The 18,457-nt window shown below is 46.9% G+C and overlaps 1 pseudogene; it reads left to right on the top strand.

Moving 5' to 3' along the window:
- The first annotated feature begins 314 nt into the window (after positions 1-314).
- The window catches only part of LOC138666796 (zinc finger protein 271-like), a 39,255-nt pseudogene continuing 21,112 nt past the window's right edge, over positions 315-18,457 (top strand).

Genomic DNA, 18,457 nt, shown 5'->3' with positions numbered 1-18,457 from the left:
CCAGAATCATGGTTTTCAGATTAGTGTTCTCCTCTCAATGCATTTCCCGCAACAATGGTTAAAGGCTCTTCAGGAGAATTAATGAAGTCCAGAAAGCACTACAGTCAGTTTCCACAGCAGGCTCACACATGGTTCAGAAAGCAGCAAATTCAGCTTTTCAGGAGGCTCACACATGGTCCAGCAGATTTAGTGGGGTCCACAAATAATCCAGGAATCACTCCAATAAGCTGCTCAGTGCTCACAATTTTACCCCACCCCCCCCCCACTCTCAATGACAGCATCACGGTGAGAAAGGGGATCCTCCCTTCAGGGACATGAAACCTACAGATAAAAAGGGCAGGGACAGGGAACCTGCAGTTCAGGCATACCTGAAGTCAGAAGACAAGAAGACCAGAGGGTGTCTGGGCCTGGCCAGTCCGGTACAGGCAGCTTGGTTGCCTCTGCCGCGTCTGGTTCAGTGTCCTGAAGCCGCCACTGCTGTGACCAAGCAGTGTTTCAGGGTGAGCAGGGGGAGCGAGTCCACCCCACCATACTCCGGTGCTGGGCCTCTGGACGTCCAGTCTGCGAAGTTGACCCCTGATGACGCGACTAGGGGTCACATGACAAGGAGGAACTTCAGGGATCGAACCCAAAGTAGTGCAGGAGATGCCTGGCAATTTTTTCAAATGGGAGCCGGGTGAGACTCTCCTTGCAGCTGTCAGTCCCCTGTAGGATGGAGGTACAGTACAGCAAACTGCAGCAGCAGCAACAGCCAAGGAGAAGACAGCATGTTTCTTCAGGCAAGCGTAGTGGACGTTCCAGCAGCCATTCCACCCAGCACAGCATGCACTCTGGCACAGTGGACAAGTCTCCAACCTCAAAAGGCCCATCAGTGGACCTTATTCCTCCACCAAAACCGGTATCCGCGGCTGCCTCTGATTGGTGAGTGATGTTTGTGAAAGATCACTTTGTAATTGGGGTCTCCTTTCTCTTTCATTATTCAGGGAGGAAAAAGTTTAGCTAAGACCAAACACAGAAGTTGCCCAATGTGTAAGGAAGATTTACCTGTCACCTGGGATAAAAGACTTTGCTATTCATGCATATAACAAGTGCTATGTGAGGAGACCCCAAATGTTGCCTCCGAACTAAGATCAGTAATCAAGATGGAGGTTGAAAGCACCTTTTTAGATCCTCTCACAAGGGGGGAATAGTGTTGTGAAAGGTAATTCAGTACCACAATGGACATAGAGGTCAGCGCACATACAGTGACCTGGCGATAACCCAAAAAACAAGAACGAGCTCTGAGACGTGGGAACTCTGTTGACCGCAATCCCTAATCCTCTCCAACCACACTAAAGGCAGCCGTGGATTGCGCCTAACGCTCCCTATGCAACTTGGCATGGCCTGAGAAACTAGCTAGCCTGAAGATAGAAAATAAGCCTACCTTGCCTCGGAGAAATACCCCAAAGGAAAAGGCAGCCCCCACATATAATGACTGTGAGTTAAGATGAAAAGACAAACGTAGAGATGAAATAGATTTAGCAAAGTGAGGCCCAGCTTTCTGAACAGAGCGAGGATAGGAAAGGTAACTTTGCGGTCAACACAAAACCCTACAAAAACCACGCAAAGGGGGCAAAAAGACCCTCCGTACCGAACTAACGGCACAGAGGTACACCCTCTGCGTCCCAGAGCTTCCAGCAAGCAGTAAAAAACAAATTGACAAGCTGGACAGAAAAAAACAGCAAACAAATAGCAAAGAGGAACTTAGCTATGCAGAGCAGTAGGCCACAGGAACGATCCAGGAGGAAACAGGTCCAATACTAGAACATTGACTGGAGGCCAGGATCAAAGCACTAGGTGGAGTTAAATAGAGCAGCACCTAACGACTTCACCACATCACCTGAGGAAGGAAACTCAGAAGCCGCAGTACCACTTTCCTCCATCAACGGAAGCTCACAGAGAGAACCAGCCGAAGTACCACTTGTGACCACAGGAGGGAGCTCTGCCACAGAATTCACAACAGAATAGTGTCATGGAACAGAAAGCCAGCAAGCACCCCCAATCTGAGTCTGCTAGCTCTGTGGAGAAAGACTCTGGTTCATCGGATGCTTCCTCATGCTCAGAAGAAGTAGGGGGGCGCCATTGTTTCCCTTTAGAAGAAATAGAACGTCTAGTTAAAGCAGTGAGATGCACTATGGGAGTAATGGACCCTCGCCTGTAAATAACTGCAAGTTGTGATATTTGGGGGATTAGAACAAAAAAAGCGGAGTTCATTTCCCCTAAATGAAAACATACAGGCCCTGATTAAAAAGGAATGGGATAAACCAGATATGAAGAACTCTTCTCTACCGTCCCTCACGCGTAAATATCCCTTTGAGGATGTAGCATCAGCATCCTGTGATAAAGCCCTAAAATTGGATGTAGCAGTAGCAAAGGTCTACAAAAAATGTACCCTCCCCTTTAAGGACATGAAGGATTTAAAGGAACCTCTAGATAAAAAGGCAGATATCTTCCTTAAAGGCGCATGGGAAGCATCAGGAGGGGGTTTAAGACCTGCTATAGCAGCAACCTGCACCTCTAGATCCCTAATGATATTGCTAGACCAGTTGGAAAAACAGCCCCAGGAAGAGTATCAGGAGACAGGATTCTAGAGTCCATTAATGCGGGGAGGCTGCAGCTTTTATGGCGGATTCATAAGCCAACTCTGTTCGACTAGCGGCCAAATCTGCAGCTCTCTCTAACGCAGCCCGTAGAGCATTTTGGCTTAAATGCTGGCCTGAAGAAATACAGACTAAATCAAACTATGCTCCATCTCCTGTGAAGAAAATTTTATATTTGATAATACATTAGATGACCTCCTTCAGAAGGCAGGGAATAAGAAAAAGGGTTTCCCTTACCTGCCCACCCCTGCATATAAACGGTCCTTTCGGAGCAGAAAATTTTTCCGTAGGAGACCTCTGAGGGAGCAGAGTAGATGGGAAAGGGGGAAAAAGAAAAAAAGAAAGAAAGATAAAGGTTTTCTCTTTGGAAGCTCCTTTCATGATAGGAAGCCCTACGAGTGATGTTCCTTCCCAGGTGGGGAGCAGACTATCCCGCTTCTCTCTGGCTTGGGAAAAGATTCCCAACAGTCCCTGGATAATAAGCCTAATCAAGTCAGGTCTGAAGATAGACTTTCGTTCATTCCCTCCCCAGACCTTTGTAGTAACTCCCAAACAATCTTCCCCGGAGGAACAAAGGGCCTTGGAACATGAGGTGTTGGATTTAGTGGGCAAAGCTGTCCTCCAGGAGGTCCCTCCTTCAGAAAGGACGGAAGGATTCAACTCTCCATTGTTTCTGGTAAACAAACAGACGGGTCCTTCCATACAACTATAAATTTGAAAAAAATTAAGTATGTAACAACTCAAACTTTCAAGATGGAATCGATAAAAATCAGCCATCAAATATTGTTTCCCAAGTGCTTTATGACAGTCCTGGATCTGAAGGACGCATATTATAACGTTCCCATACACAAAGACTCTCGAAAGTTCCTCAGGGTCGAAGTCTCCATAAAACGAAAAATAAATCTTTCAATACAAGGCCCTAACCTTCGGCTTGTCAGTAGCCCCTCGTGTGTTTACCAAATTAGTGGCGAAATCAATGGTGCACCTGACACAACAGGACATTTTGATCATCCCTTATTTGGACGACTACTTAGTGATGGTCAACTCAGTCCAACATTACAGGTGGCTATTAAATTTAAAAAAAAAAATCAAAGATCGAGGCAAGTACTGTTCAGAGTTCCTGAGGCTTATGTTGGACTCCCAGAAGCAAGAGTGTTGCCTAATGGAGCACAAAGGGGAAATTTTTTTTCCCTTAAACGGCGCATTGCGACGTATTAAAAAAAAACGCCAGTGTGAAAGTAGCCTAAGACGGACCCCCATCTTACAAAAAATAATTTTTCTGCAATTTTCACCCCAAATTTGGGGTGTGTCTTATGGTCCGGTGTGTCTTATAGTCCGAAAAATACGGTAGATAGATGCAGCGTCGGACTGGAGTAGCTTGGACCCACCAGAAAAAAATCATTCTAAGGGCCCACCATGCTTAAGGGGTACTAGCTTCAGAGTCTTCCCTTAGCTTCCATCTGGTCAAGCACGCTAGACACAGGATACATTCACGTGACACACACCAGTTACACGCTAGACACAGGATACATACACGTGACACACACCAGTCACACGCTAGACACAGGATACATACACGTGACACACACCAGTGACACGCTAGACACAGGATACATACACGTGACACACACTAGTCACAGGATACATACACATGACACACACCAGTGACACGCTAGACACAGGATACATACACGTGACACATACCAGTGACACGCTAGACACAGGATACATACATGTGACACACACCAGTGACACGCTAGACACAGGATACATACACGTGACACACCAGTGACACGCTAGACACAGGATACACTCACACAGCATACAAACACCAGTCACACGCTAGACACAGGATTAGAGATGAGCAAACCCTTGGGTGTTCGGGTCCAGCCGAACAGTTACAAAAAAGTCCAGGGGACCCATTCACTTGAATCGGGGGCCCGAACATCCAGTGTTTACCACTCTGTGAGGTGCAAGACAGCGCGGCAAACACTCTTTCTCCACATAGCCCCCTCATCATCCCCCCTTCTGCCCACATCTCCTCATTATCCCCCTTCTCCACACAGCCCCTCATCATCCCTCCTTCTCCACACAGCCTCATCATCCCTACTCCACACAGCTCCTCATCATCCCCCCTTCTCCACACAGCCCCTCATCATCCCTCCTTCTCCACACAGCCCCTCATCATCCCTCCTTCTCCACAAAGCCTCATCATCCCCCCCTTTTCCACACGGCCTCATCATCCCTCCTTCTCCACACAGCTCCTCATCATCCCTCCTTCTCCATACAGCCCCCTCATCATCCCGCTTTTCACACAGCCCCTCATCATGACCCTTTTTCCATACAGCCAGTCATTATCATCTCCCCTTCTCCACACAGCCCCTCATCATCTTCCCTTTACAAGCCCCACTCAAGTTACATCAACCCATTCCAAAATACATCCTCTCACCACTCTCATTGAATCCTGGGTCTTCATTCCTATTTGTGCAAGAGTCCATTGTGCAGCTTCTCGGTCCTCTTCTCACGGGGCTCCATGGTGCGCCTCTCATTTCATTCCTCTCCAGCAGCCTTAGAACAACGCTGCTTCCTGCTTTCAGGTCACTGGTCTGATTGAGGCCCCGCCCCTTCCGGTGACATCATGCCATTGCCTTCAGATAATAATAATAATCAAAAAATCAACTCCGCTCTAGAGGCTGTGTGCAGTGCAGTCTCACAGCCTGTGGCTCTGTGCTGTGCGTGGTGTGTTATTCCACATCCGGTGCCGGCTGTCTGCACTGCTCAGCAACAAGTGATGTGAGGTGAGCCCTTTCTCATCACCTGCTGCTGCCACTTCTATTGATCTCATCCAGCACACCACAGCTGATAGAACGGTGAGCGCCACAAGATCAGTAATAGCTGCAGCAAATGATGAGAAAGCTCTCTCCTCACATCACTTGTTGCTGAGCAGTGCAGACGGCCGGCACCGGGTGTGGAATAACAAAATCACCGCTGGGTGATCTATGGATCTATCTGGCGTATTTATGTATGGTATCTATCTATCGATATATCTATTATCTACCGATATATATATCTATACTAGATGGTGGCCCGATTCTAACGCATCGGGTATTCTAGAATATGTATGTAGTTTATTTATGAAGTTTTCAAAATAATGCAATTTATACACAGGATTCAGGCGGCCGGCCATGACCAATTAGCGAAGCGTGGTTCAAATTCCGCGTCAATTCACGGGCGGACTGCGACTGTCACTGATTGTTCACGGCCGGGCGCGACTAATCAGTGAAGCCAGGGCCGGCTCCAGGTTTTTAGGGCCCCACAGTGGCGTAGGAAGGGGGGTGCGGGGGGGGGCGGGCCGCCCCGGGCGGCACAATGCGGGGGGCGGGCATCTAGCCCTGCTGGCACAAGCATCTTTTCATTCAGTGCAGGGCCAGGCAGTGCAGGCACATCGGGGTTAAGAACGCAGCGTGACTTTGTTTGTGGGCGGAGAGAGCACTTCTCCTGCTCTGCTCCTCCGCCCGCCCCTCCCTGGCTGCTGTGAAGTGAACACTTATTAGGACAGATGCAGATCCTGGAGGAGCTCCTTCCTTGCCGCCCTGAGTGAGTGCGATGTATCTTTGTATTCTGACAGTCTGGGTGACCTGGGGCGGCCACAGCTGATATATATATACTTCAGCAGCCGCCCAGGCCCCCAGCACCTGTCCTGTATGTGTATATACTGTATCTGTACAGCCTGCATGACAGTATATATAATATATATACAGGACAGGTGCTGGGGGCCTGGGCGGCTGCTGAAATATATACACTGCACAGTACCATCACTCCCCTGTATATATACACTGCACAGTACCATCACTCCCCTGTATATATACACTGCACTGTACCACTGCCCTGTATATATACACTGCACTGTACCACTGCCCTGTATATATACACCGCACTGTACCACTGCCCTGTATATATACACCGCACTGTACCACTGCCCTGTATATATACACCGCACTGTACCACTGCCCTGTATATATACACCGCACTGTACCACTGCCCTGTATATATACACCGCACTGTACCACTGCCCTGTATATATACACCGCACAGTACCACTGCCCTGTATATATACACCACACTGTACCACTGCCCTGTATATATACACCGCACAGTACCACTGCCCTGTATATATACACCGCACAGTACCACTGCCCTGTATATATACACCGCACTGTACCACTGCCCTGTATATATGCACCGCACTGTACCACTGCCCTGTATATATACACCGCACTGTACCACTGCCCTGTATATATGCACCGCACTGTACCACTGCCCTGTATATATGCACCGCACTGTACCACTGCCCTGTATATATACACCGCACTGTACCACTGCCCTGTATATATACACTGCACTGTACCACTGCCCTGTATATATACACTGCACAGTACCACTGCCCTGTATATATACACTGCACTGTACCACTGCCCTGTATATATACACTGCACAGTACCACTGCCCTGTATATATACACTGCACAGTACCACTGCCCTGTATATATACACTGCACAGTACCACTGCCCTGTATATATACACTGCACTGTACCACTGTCCTGTATATATACACTGCACTGTACCACTGCCCTGTATATATACACTGCACTGTACCACTGCCCTGTATATATACACTGCACAGTACCACTCCTGTATATATACACTGCACAGTACCGCTCCTCCTGTCCTGTATATATACACTGCACAGTACCATCACTCCCCTGTATATATACACTGCACAGTACCACTCCTCCTGTATATATACACTGCACAGTACCACTCCTCCTGTCCTGTATATATACACTGCACAGTACTGCTCCTCCTGTCCTGTATATATACCCTGCACAGTACCACTCCTCCTGTCCTGTATATATACACTGCACAGTACCACTCCTCCTGTATATATACACTGCACAGTACCACTCCTCCTGTCCTGTATATATACACTGCACAGTACTGCTCCTCCTGTCCTGTATATATACACTGCACAGTACCACTCCTCCTGTATATATACACTGCACAGTACTACTCCCCTGCCCTGTATATATACACTGCACAGTACCATCACTCCCCTGTATATATACACTGCACAGTACTACTCCTCTGCCCTGTATATATACTCTGCACAGTACCATCACTCCCCTGTATATATACACTGCACAGTACTACTCCTCTGCCCTGTATATATACACTGCACAGTACCACTCCTCCTGTCCTGTATATATACACTGCACAGTACCATCACTCCCCTGTATATATACACTGCACAGTACTACTCCTCTGCCCTGTATATATACACTGCACAGTACCATCACTCCCCTGTATATATACACTGCACAGTACTACTCCTCTGCCCTGTATATATACACTGCACAGTACCACTCCTCCTGTCCTGTATATATACACTGCACAGTACCACTCCTCCTGTCCTGTATATATACACTGCACAGTACCACTCCTCCTGTCCTGTATATATACACTGTAGAATTTACAATAGCTGTCACTCATGTTAGAAGTGAAATCTGGCATTGTACTATACCTAGATTTCTCTGCCGTATCTGGGCATCATGAATCGTGGTATGTGTTAATGGGGGGACCCACTGAGACTCTTTTGCCCGGGGCCCTCAAAAACCTGGAGCCAGCCCTGGGGGTGGGTCACTGGGCCGGCGCTGCAGCTGTTTAACGCTATTGACGTGCGGGCCCGCGCCCGCACGTCAATAGTTAACAGCCGCCAGCCAATCTGAGGCTGGCAGCTGACGTCAGTCCCAGTGTGCATGTCGCCAGCGTCTGACATCATTGTCAGTCGCCGGCGAGTGCACGTTTCAGCTGCGTGGAAAGAGCAGGAGCGCGGTCAGGTAAGCAGAACTTGTTTTTTTTTTTGCAGTCCCGATCATGTGATGGTAACATTCACCGGCGAAACAATTTAACTTCTCCATCTGAGGTCTTATTCCTGCGTATAACACAGCCCACATAGTATATAACACAGCCCACGTAGTATATAGCACAGCCCATGTAGTATATTGCCCAGCCACGTAGTATATAGCACAGCCCACATAGTATATAGCACAGCCCACGTAGTATATTGCACAGACACGTAGTATATAGCACAGAGATGTAGTATCTAACACAGCCCACGCAGTATCTAACACAGCCCACGTAGTATATAGCAATGTGGGCACCATATCCCGTTAAAAAAAGAATTAAAATAAAAAATAGTTATATACTCCCCCTCCGTCGGCCCCCCGGATCCAGCCCAGGCGTTTACCGATGCTCCTCACGACGGTCCCAAGAGTGCATTGCGGTCTCGCAAGATGATGACGTAGCGGTCTCACGAGATCGCTACGTCATCATCTCGCAAGACCGCAATGCATGGACCGGACCGTCGCGAGGAGTGGGAAAGGCGCCGAAGGTGAGTATATAATGACTTTTAAAATTTTTTTTATTATTGTTAACATTAGATCTTTTTACCATTGATGCTGCATAGGCAGCATAAATAGTAAAAAGTTGGTCACACAGGGTTAACAGCAGCGTTAACGGAGTGCTTACACCGCGGCATAACGCGGTCCGTTAACGCTGCCATTAACCCTGTGTGAGCGCTGACTGGAGGGGAGTATGGAGCGGGCACTGATGGCAGGGGAGTAGGGAGCAGCCATTTCGCGGCCGCACGGTGCCCGTCGCTGATTGGTCGTGGCCGTTTGACTGCGACCAGGCCACGACCAATCAGCGACTTAGGATTTCCGTGACAAACGTCTATCCGTTACTAATCCTGTTATAGTGTAACAAAAACAATAAAGACACAGCCAGAAAAAAGTATTTTATTATTCTTAATTTAACCATACTTGCCATACTTGAGCGCCTGCAAAAAAAGTAAAAATAATAAACCAACCGTATACTTGCTTTCTGCCGTAGTCCAATTAATAACGAATGTCCCACGACAATCTCCCCTATAGAACAGTGACATCAGATGATGTGACCGCTCTATAGGCCCTCCAGTGACACACTGACAGGAGACAATGGCTCCTGCAGTGTATCACTGAGGTTACCTTAGTTCAGAGTCTCACTTTATGGCAAAGCTGTGTGGGAATTTTCCCACACAGTAGTGCCACAAGTGAGACTAGGGACTATTTTCTCAAAGGGGCGGAGGAATACATTGTGGAGAATACATCGTGAAAGGATACCTCCCATCATTGTATTTCTGGAGCCCCTGGAGAGCGGTCACATCAGCTGATGTAGCTGCTGTCCATGGGAGATCGTCGTGGGACACTCGTTTTAATTGGATATCTGCGGATCAGGGAGTATATTGTTTGTTTATTATTTTATTATTTGTTACAGGTGACAATGGCTTCGGGGATCAAGGTGATGGTGAGTATGTACTCTGTTTAATGTACTGTATGTCTATATGTATGTATTGTATGTATGTACCTCCTGTATGTATGTTATGAATGTTGCATGTTCTGTATGTATGTACAGCATGTTGCATGTCACATGGGGTATGTCGCATGGTGTATGTCACATGGTGTATGTGCACACAGTCTAGACGAGTCCGGCTCTGCTACATCTGGATGTCTGACATTCAGATGTAGCACAACCTGTAGATGATCGCCGGAGATAACTCTCCAGCGATCACCTACACTACAGCGTTCTCACAATCAGCTGATCAGCTGTTTGTGAGAACCAGACCAGTGACCGGAGATAGCTCCCGGTCACGTGCACGGCAGTTCTCACGATAAGATAAGTTATCGCGAGAACTGCAGTGGACGAGGGACTTCTGGCGGCGGGACAGGTGAGCCGGCAGACATGCGTAGTAAGTTGCGGTTATGCAGTTTCTACGCATGTGACTAATCATTAGATGCGGTTTTACCGCATCTAATGATAGTCTATGATAAATTTACGCCGCGGCGACGGAGCGTCGCCACATTGTAAACAGACATGCTGCGTAATGAAAAGAGGCGCCGCATGTCCGTTTACACGGGTCTGCCGCCTGCGTGTTTTACCGCATAGTGGAGACGGGATTTCATGAAATCCCCTCCACTATGCTGTAACATCTGGACGCTGCTTGTTTGACGCTGACAAAGAATTGTGATGTAATTTGCTTGTCCAACCTCCTATAGATAGGTGATTAATAGATCTATAGGTAATGGGTAGATATAGCTATAGATCTATAGATAGATATAGCGATAGATAGATATGATAGATAATAGATATAGCTATAGAAAATACCAAGCCCAATGTTTAGTAATAAACATAATAAAATCGTACATAAAGAGTTAGGCCGGGATCACACATGCAAGAAACTCGGATGAGTCTCGCATCTTAATACCCGGCACTGCCGCCGGCACTCGGGAGCAGCCGGGACTCGGGAGTATGTCCAAAGACATACTGATAGGGAATTTAGATTGTGAGCCCCATTGGGGACAGTGATGATGATGTGTGCAAAATGTAAAGCGCTGCGGAATATGTTAGCGCTATATAAAAATAAAGATTATTATTAGAGCGTGCGGCTGCATGTATTTCCCCGAGTGACGGCGGCAGTGCCGTGTATTAAGGAGCGAGACTCGTCCTATTCTTTCGCATGTGTGATCCCGGCCTTAAATAAAGACACACTTTAGGCCGGGGTCACACTTGCAAGAAACTCGCACAAGTCTCACACCTCAGTACCCGGCACTGCTGCCAGCACTTGGGAGCGGAGTATGCGGATGCATGTATTTTTATGCAGCTGAACTCTCCGGTCCGAGTGCTGGCGGCAGTGCCGGGTATTGAGGTGCGAGTCTCGTGCGAGTTTCTCGCAAGTGTGACCTCAGCCTTAAATGCAATATCTGTTTTAATTTTAATAAAATTTTAATAAAAAATTGAAAAAAAAAATGGCGTTGGCTCCTGCGCAATTTTCTGCACCAGAGAGGGAAAGCCAGCGACTGACGGACCGATGTCTGTAGCCTGGGAAGGCGTTAATACCCATGGAGCTTCCCAGGCTATGAATAGCAACCCACAGCTGTATATTTAGTCTTTAATGGCTATTAAAATAGGGGGGACCCCCCCGCCAAAAAAAAAAAACAATGACGTGGGGTCCCCCTAATTTATAGGCATAAAGGCTACGCAGACAGCTGCGGGCTGATATTCATAGCCTAGGAAGGGACCATGCCCCCCGATGGCTACAAATACCAGCTGCCCCTAAAATGGCACATCTGTAAGATGCGCCAATTCCGGCGCGTAGCCACTCTCTTCCCACTGCCCTGTGGCAGTGGCATATAGGGTAATAATGCGTTAATGTCACCTTTGTAACATGACATTAAGCCGGCTTAGTAATGGAGTGGCGTTAATAAGATACCTACCATTACTAATCCTATAGTTGGTAAAGGGTTAATAAAACACACACATGCAGAATAAAGCATTTTAATTAAATAAAACACCACACAGTTTTTCCATCTTTATTGTACTGGTAATCAAAATGAAGCCAACGATCTTCTGAAAAACAAAAATAACAATAAACCAACAGTATACTCCATGTGTCTGACGCAGACATCCAGACATAGCAGAGCTTGTAGATGACTCTCCGGTGATCACCTACACTCTAGCACTAGCGGTCAGCTGACCATGAGAACCAGCCTAAAGTGACTGGAGATAACCCTTGGTCACGTGCACGACTGTTCTCGAGGTAAGCTAAGTTATCGCCAGAACTGCAGTGGATGCAGACTTCCGTCGGTGTGACAGATAAGAGATTATTTAAATTAGTAGACATGCGTAGTAAGCTGCGTTTACACAGTTACTACGCATGTGACTAATCATTAGATGCGGTTTTACCGCATCTAATGATAGTCTATGGGAAATTTACGGTGTGGCGATGGAGCGTCGCTGCATTGTAAACAGACATGCTGCGTTCTGGAAAGACGTGTTGCATGTCCGTTTACGCGGGTCTGCCACCTGCGTCTTTTGACGCATAGTGGAGAGGGGATTTCATGAAATCCCCTCCACTATGCTGTAACATCTGGAAGCTGCATGTTTGACGCTGCGGCTGTAAGCAGCGTGAAACACGCAGCGTTTCCTGACCATGGGAACATACCCTTAGAGACTTGAACCTGGGATTTTCTGATCGCTTCTATATACAGCTATTACTGTATATCTTCTAGGTCTCTCAGCCTCAGGCTGGACATCACTGTTGAGATCATATGACATACGTGGGGTGGGGGGCGTACAGCCAACCCTGGACCCCAAAAGTTGTTGTCCAATGTATCCTGAGTACGCTGATACACCATATGTTGGGGTACACCCCTGTTTGGGCGCACGGGAGAGCTCGGAAGGGAAGGAGCACTGTTTTACTTTTTCAACGCAGAATTGGCTGGAATTGAGATCGGACGCCATGTCGCGTTTGGAGAGCCCCTGATGTGCCTAAACAGTGGAAACCCCCCAATTATAATTGAAACCCTAATCCAAACACACCCCTAACCCTAATCTCAACGCCAACCCTAACCACACCCCTAACCCTGACACACCCCTAATCCTAACCCTGTTCCCAACCATAAATGTAATCCAAACCCTAACCCTAACTTTAGCCCCAACCCTAACTATAGCCCTTACCCTAGCCCTAACCCTAATGGGAAAATGGAAATAAAAACATTTTTTTATTTTTCCCTAACTAAGGGGGTAATGAAGGGGGGTTTGATTTACTATTTATAGCAGGTTTTCTAGCGGATTTTTATGATTGGCAACCATCACACACTAAAAGATGCTTTTTGTTGCAAGAAATATTTTTTGCGTTACCACATTTTTCCATATTTTGGTCCACAGTCATGTGAGGTCTTGTTTTTTGCCAAAGAGAAGGACCTCTGCAGGTACCAGAAGTACACGCTCCAGGAGCCATTCCACGCCGCAGAGTAAAGCCTCTAGCCAGCCGACACCATCCACTTCGGGTCTCATACAAGATCCCATACCTCCTCCAGAACCGGTACCTGTAGCTGCGCAAGATGGGTGAGTGATCTTCGTGAAAGTTCACCGAATAATTGAGGTCCCCTTTTCCGTTTATTTTTAGGCAAGGAAAAAAACGGAGAAAACTAAACATAGGAACTGTCCCTTATGTGGAGAACCCCTGTCACAGAACTGGGATAAGAAATTATGCGGTTCCTGTATAGGACAAGTCCTTTGTGAAGAAACCCCTAGTTTTGCCTCTGAATTACGATCAGTAATAAGATCAGAGGTAGAAACAGCGTTCAAGTCCCTTAAAGGGGAGGGGGTTAAGGATAAAACACCTATGCTCTATTCTCACTCCGATTCTTCCAGTTCTGATGAGGGTGTGTCCGACAAACGGGGTTCCTCTTCCTCCTCGGATTCTGAGAGTGGAGGCCGCCACTGCTTCCCCTTAGACGAAGTAGATGCCCTTGTGAAGGCTGTAAGATCTACAATGGGGGTCCTAGATCCACGTCCTGATAAAACAGTACAAGACATTATGTTTGGAGGTCTGGGCCAGAAAAAACGTAGAGTTTTCCCACTTAACGAGAACGTGCAGGCCTTAATCAAAAAGGAGTGGGAGAAACCAGAGAGAAAAAATTCATCTGTGCCCTCCCTTAAAAGGAAATATCCTTTCACGGAGGAGGCTTCTACGTCATGGGACAAGGCCCCTAAACTTGACGTTGCAGTAGCTAAAGCGTCAAGGAAGTTTGCATTGCCCTTTGAGGACATGGGAACGCTGAAAGATCCCCTCGATAAAAGGGCCGATCCCTTCCTTAAAGGGGCCTGGGAGTCGGCGGGGGGATGTTTAAGACCCGCAATAGCAGCCGCGTGTACTTCCAGATCTTTAATGATTTGGATAGATGATTTAGAGAAACAATTAAGAGATGGGGTATCCAGACAAAAAGTAATTGAATCAATTCCCAGGATTAGGGGAGCGGCAGCGTTTTTGGCTGACTCATCAGCTGATTCTATCAAGCTCACTTCAAAATCAGCAGCCTTATCTAATGCAGCTCGTAGGACGCTATGGCTTAAAAATTGGCCGGGCGACCTACAGACAAAACAAAAACTCTGTTCAATCCCATGTGAGGGGAAATTTTTGTTTGGGGAGACCCTAGATGACATCTTACAAAAAGCTGGAGATAAGAAGAAGGGGTTCCCTAACCTGACCACACCATTTGTTAGGCGGCCCTTTCGGAATAGGAAGTTCTTCCGGAGGCGTCCCCCAAGAGAACAGAACAGATGGGACGATGGGAGAAATAGAGATAGGGGCTTCCTCTTTGGCAATTCCCCAAGAAATAAAAAGACCCCTAAGTGACACCTCCCCCAGGGTGGGAGGGAGACTGTCTCAATTCCTTCCGGCCTGGGAAAAAATCCAGTACTTGGATTTTAAACCTAATAAAGATGGGACTTCAGATAAACTTTACCGCCCTTCCTCCCCAAAACTATGTGGTCACTCCACTAAGACCCTCACCTCGGCAACAACAAGCCCTGGAACAAGAAATCTCAAAACTCATAGTCAAAGACGTGATTCGAGAGGTTCCCCTACTAGAAAGAGGGAAAGGTTTCTTTTCCCCACTATTTCTGGTCCCAAAGCCGGACGGTTTTTTCCACACAATAATAAATCTACGGAAATTAAACAGATATGTAAAGAATCAGACTTTCAAAATGGAGTCAATAAAATCAACAATAAAAAACCTGTTTCCGAACTGTTTCATGGTAGTGTTGGATCTCAGCGACGCGTACTATCACGTCCCAATCCACCAAAAATCACAAAAATTCCTCAGACTAGCAGTAGCCATGGAGGGGAAAATAAGGGAATACCAGTACAAGGCCCTCCCTTTTGGAATTTCCATAGCGCCCCGTATATTCACCAAATTGGTAGCGGAAATGATGGCCCACATAAGGGAAAAAGACATTCTTATAATACCATATCTCGATGACTTCCTAATTGTCAGCAACTCAGCCCAACACTGTCGCCAACAATGCAACAGAGTAATAGAAACTCTAACGGAATTAGGTTGGCTCATAAATCTTCAAAAATCAAAACTGGAACCGACCAGGTTTCAAGAGTTTTTGGGCCTGACTTTGGACTCGGTTTTACAGGAATGTCGTCTTCCAGACCAGAAGAAACAAAAAATATCAACTATTGTGTCCAGAGCTCACTCAAATCCTCATATGACCCTGAGGGGGGCAATGTCATTACTGGGGTCCCTTTCTGCTTGTCTCCCAGCAATACAGTGGGCACAAATCCACACGAGAGACCTCCAGTGGGATATCCTGAGGAGTCAGGTTACACTAAGGGGACACCTAGAGGGTCGCATGACTCTAAGTTCAAACACTATTCGTTCCCTAGCCTGGTGGTTAGATTCCAACAACCTAGCAAAGGGGGTTCCGTGGGTGATAGATATACATCGAATAGTTACTACGGATGCCAGTCCCACGGGGTGGGGAGCTCACCTGGACAACGGTTTTACTCAGGGGGTCTGGACAGACCAAGAATACGAGATATCCTCGAATCAAAAAGAACTTTCTGCAGTGAGCCATGCTCTGTCATTTTTTCTTCCCAGCCTGCGGGGGCATCATGTCCGGGTTTTTTCGGACAATCAGGTGGTGGTAGCTTATCTGAACCACCAGGGGGGGACCAGATCCTGAGCCCTAATGAAGACTACTTTCCAAATCTTCACCCTAGCAGAAAATCACTTCCTATCCCTCTCGGCGCTACATATTAAAGGGGATAGAGAACCAAAAAGCAGACTTCTTAAGCCGTACACAACTAAAACAGGGGGAGTGGGCTCTCAACCAAAGTATCTTCGATCAGATCACCAAAATCTGGGGGGTTCCGGTAATAGACCTCTTTGCCAGCATAGAAAACAGGAAAGTAAAGGAATTTTGCTCTCTAAACCCCAGAGGGAACCCTCGAGCACTAGATGCGTTCACGATTCCCTGGACTCAGGGTCTTGCATATGCCTTTCCCCCTCACATACTTATCCTGGCAGTCCTACGGAAGATCAGACAGGATGGGGCGAGGATCATTCTAATAGCCCCCTTCTGGCCCAAAAGGGCCTGGTTTTCCTGGCTGAGAATCCTATCGGTTACAGACCCCTGGGTTCTTTCGGACCTTCCGGATCTCTTATACCAGGGACCGGTGCTTCACCCTCAGTCAGCAAATCTCCACTTGACAGCGTGGAACTTGAGAGGTCACTGCTAGGGTCAAAGGGGTTCTCAGATAATTTAGTGTCCACACTACTAAAAAGTAGAAAAACTGTAACAACTAAAATCTATGGTAAAACCTGGAAAAAGTTTCTGTCCACCTCAGGGGTAAAACTACAAGATGGGGTCCCTGTGGTGAAAATATTAGAGTTTCTACAGAAAGGCTTAGATATGGGCCTTTCTGTGAGCACCTTAAAAGTCCAGATAGCGGCCTTAGGGGCTTTATACAATGATAATATTGCCACTAACCCATGGGTATCAAGATTCATTAAAGCCGCTGTACGTTCCAGGCCCATAAAAATCAAAAGTCCTCCATCCTGGGACTTAAATTTAGTATTATCAGCTCTTACTGAACCCCCGTTTGAACCCATAGATTCAATACCACTTAAAATCTTATCTCTTAAAACAGCCCTTCTTACAGCTCTAACATCTGCCCGTAGAATTAGTGACCTCCAGGCTCTATCCGCGAATCCTCCCTTCACGCAAATCATGGAGGATAGGGTAATATTGAGAACAGACCCTGCTTATCTACCCAAAGTTGCTTCCAATTTCCATAGGTCCCAGGAAATAATCCTTCCTTCCTTCTGTCCAAACCCGAAAAACCAAAAAGAGGAAAAATTCCACACATTAGATGTGAGAAGATGTTTAATACACTACCTAGAATCCTCCCGACAGTGTAGGAAGGAAGGGTCTCTTTTTGTCTGTTTTCAGGGACCTAGAAAAGGACTCAAAGCCTCCAAAAGCACTATAGCTCGATGGGTAACTGATGCGATAGCCTTGGCATACTCGTCCACGGGAAACGCAGTGCCTGAGGGGCTCAAGGCGCATTCTACAAGAGCTATGGCGACCTCCTGGGCCGAAAGGTCGGAGGTACCGATAGATAAAATCTGTAAGGCGGCCACCTGGTCAACCCCTTTAACCTTCTTTAGGCACTACCGCTTAGACCTAGCCTCTTCATCTGACCTAACCTTCGGAAGAAGGGTCTTGCAGGCTGTGGTCCCTCCCTAAAGAAATTATCTCTGCAATTCTCTCTGGTAGTGCTGTCATGGGCGACTGAGAATAGTGTAGTTACTTACCGATAACGGTATTTCTCGGAGCCCATGACAGCACCTGCTTATTCCCCCCCTATCACGCGTGCGGTGAGCACTTTATTATACGAAGTGTGTGTTTGATTTAGACACGGTGTAATCTTCATAAGTATTTTGCTAAAAATGTATATTTCTTGTTGTCATTAACCTGGAGGACCTCTGATGCTCTGTAAACTAAACTGACGCAGGAGAGAGGTACCGCCCTTTTTATCCTGTAGGTTTCCTGTCCCTGAAGGGCGGATTCCCTCTCTGGTAGTGCTGTCATGGGCTCCGAGAAATGCCGTTATCGGTAAGTAACTACACTATTTTGCCTCTCTTTTTCTTTTTACGGTGTTCACTGAAGTGGTTAACTAGTGGGACAGTTTTATAGGTCGGGTCGTTACGGATGCGGCAATACTAAATATGTGTACTTTTATTTTTTTTTTTTATTTAGATAAAGGAATGTATTTATTGGAACAATATTTTTTTTTTTTACACATGTAAATTTTTTTTTTTTTTTTTTTTACTTTGCCCCAGGGGGGGACATCACAGTAAAGT

Source organism: Ranitomeya imitator, chromosome 2, assembly GCF_032444005.1.
Source record: "Ranitomeya imitator isolate aRanImi1 chromosome 2, aRanImi1.pri, whole genome shotgun sequence".
Lineage (NCBI taxonomy): Eukaryota > Metazoa > Chordata > Amphibia > Anura > Dendrobatidae > Ranitomeya > Ranitomeya imitator.
This window is presented reverse-complemented; position numbering and strand designations above follow the sequence as displayed.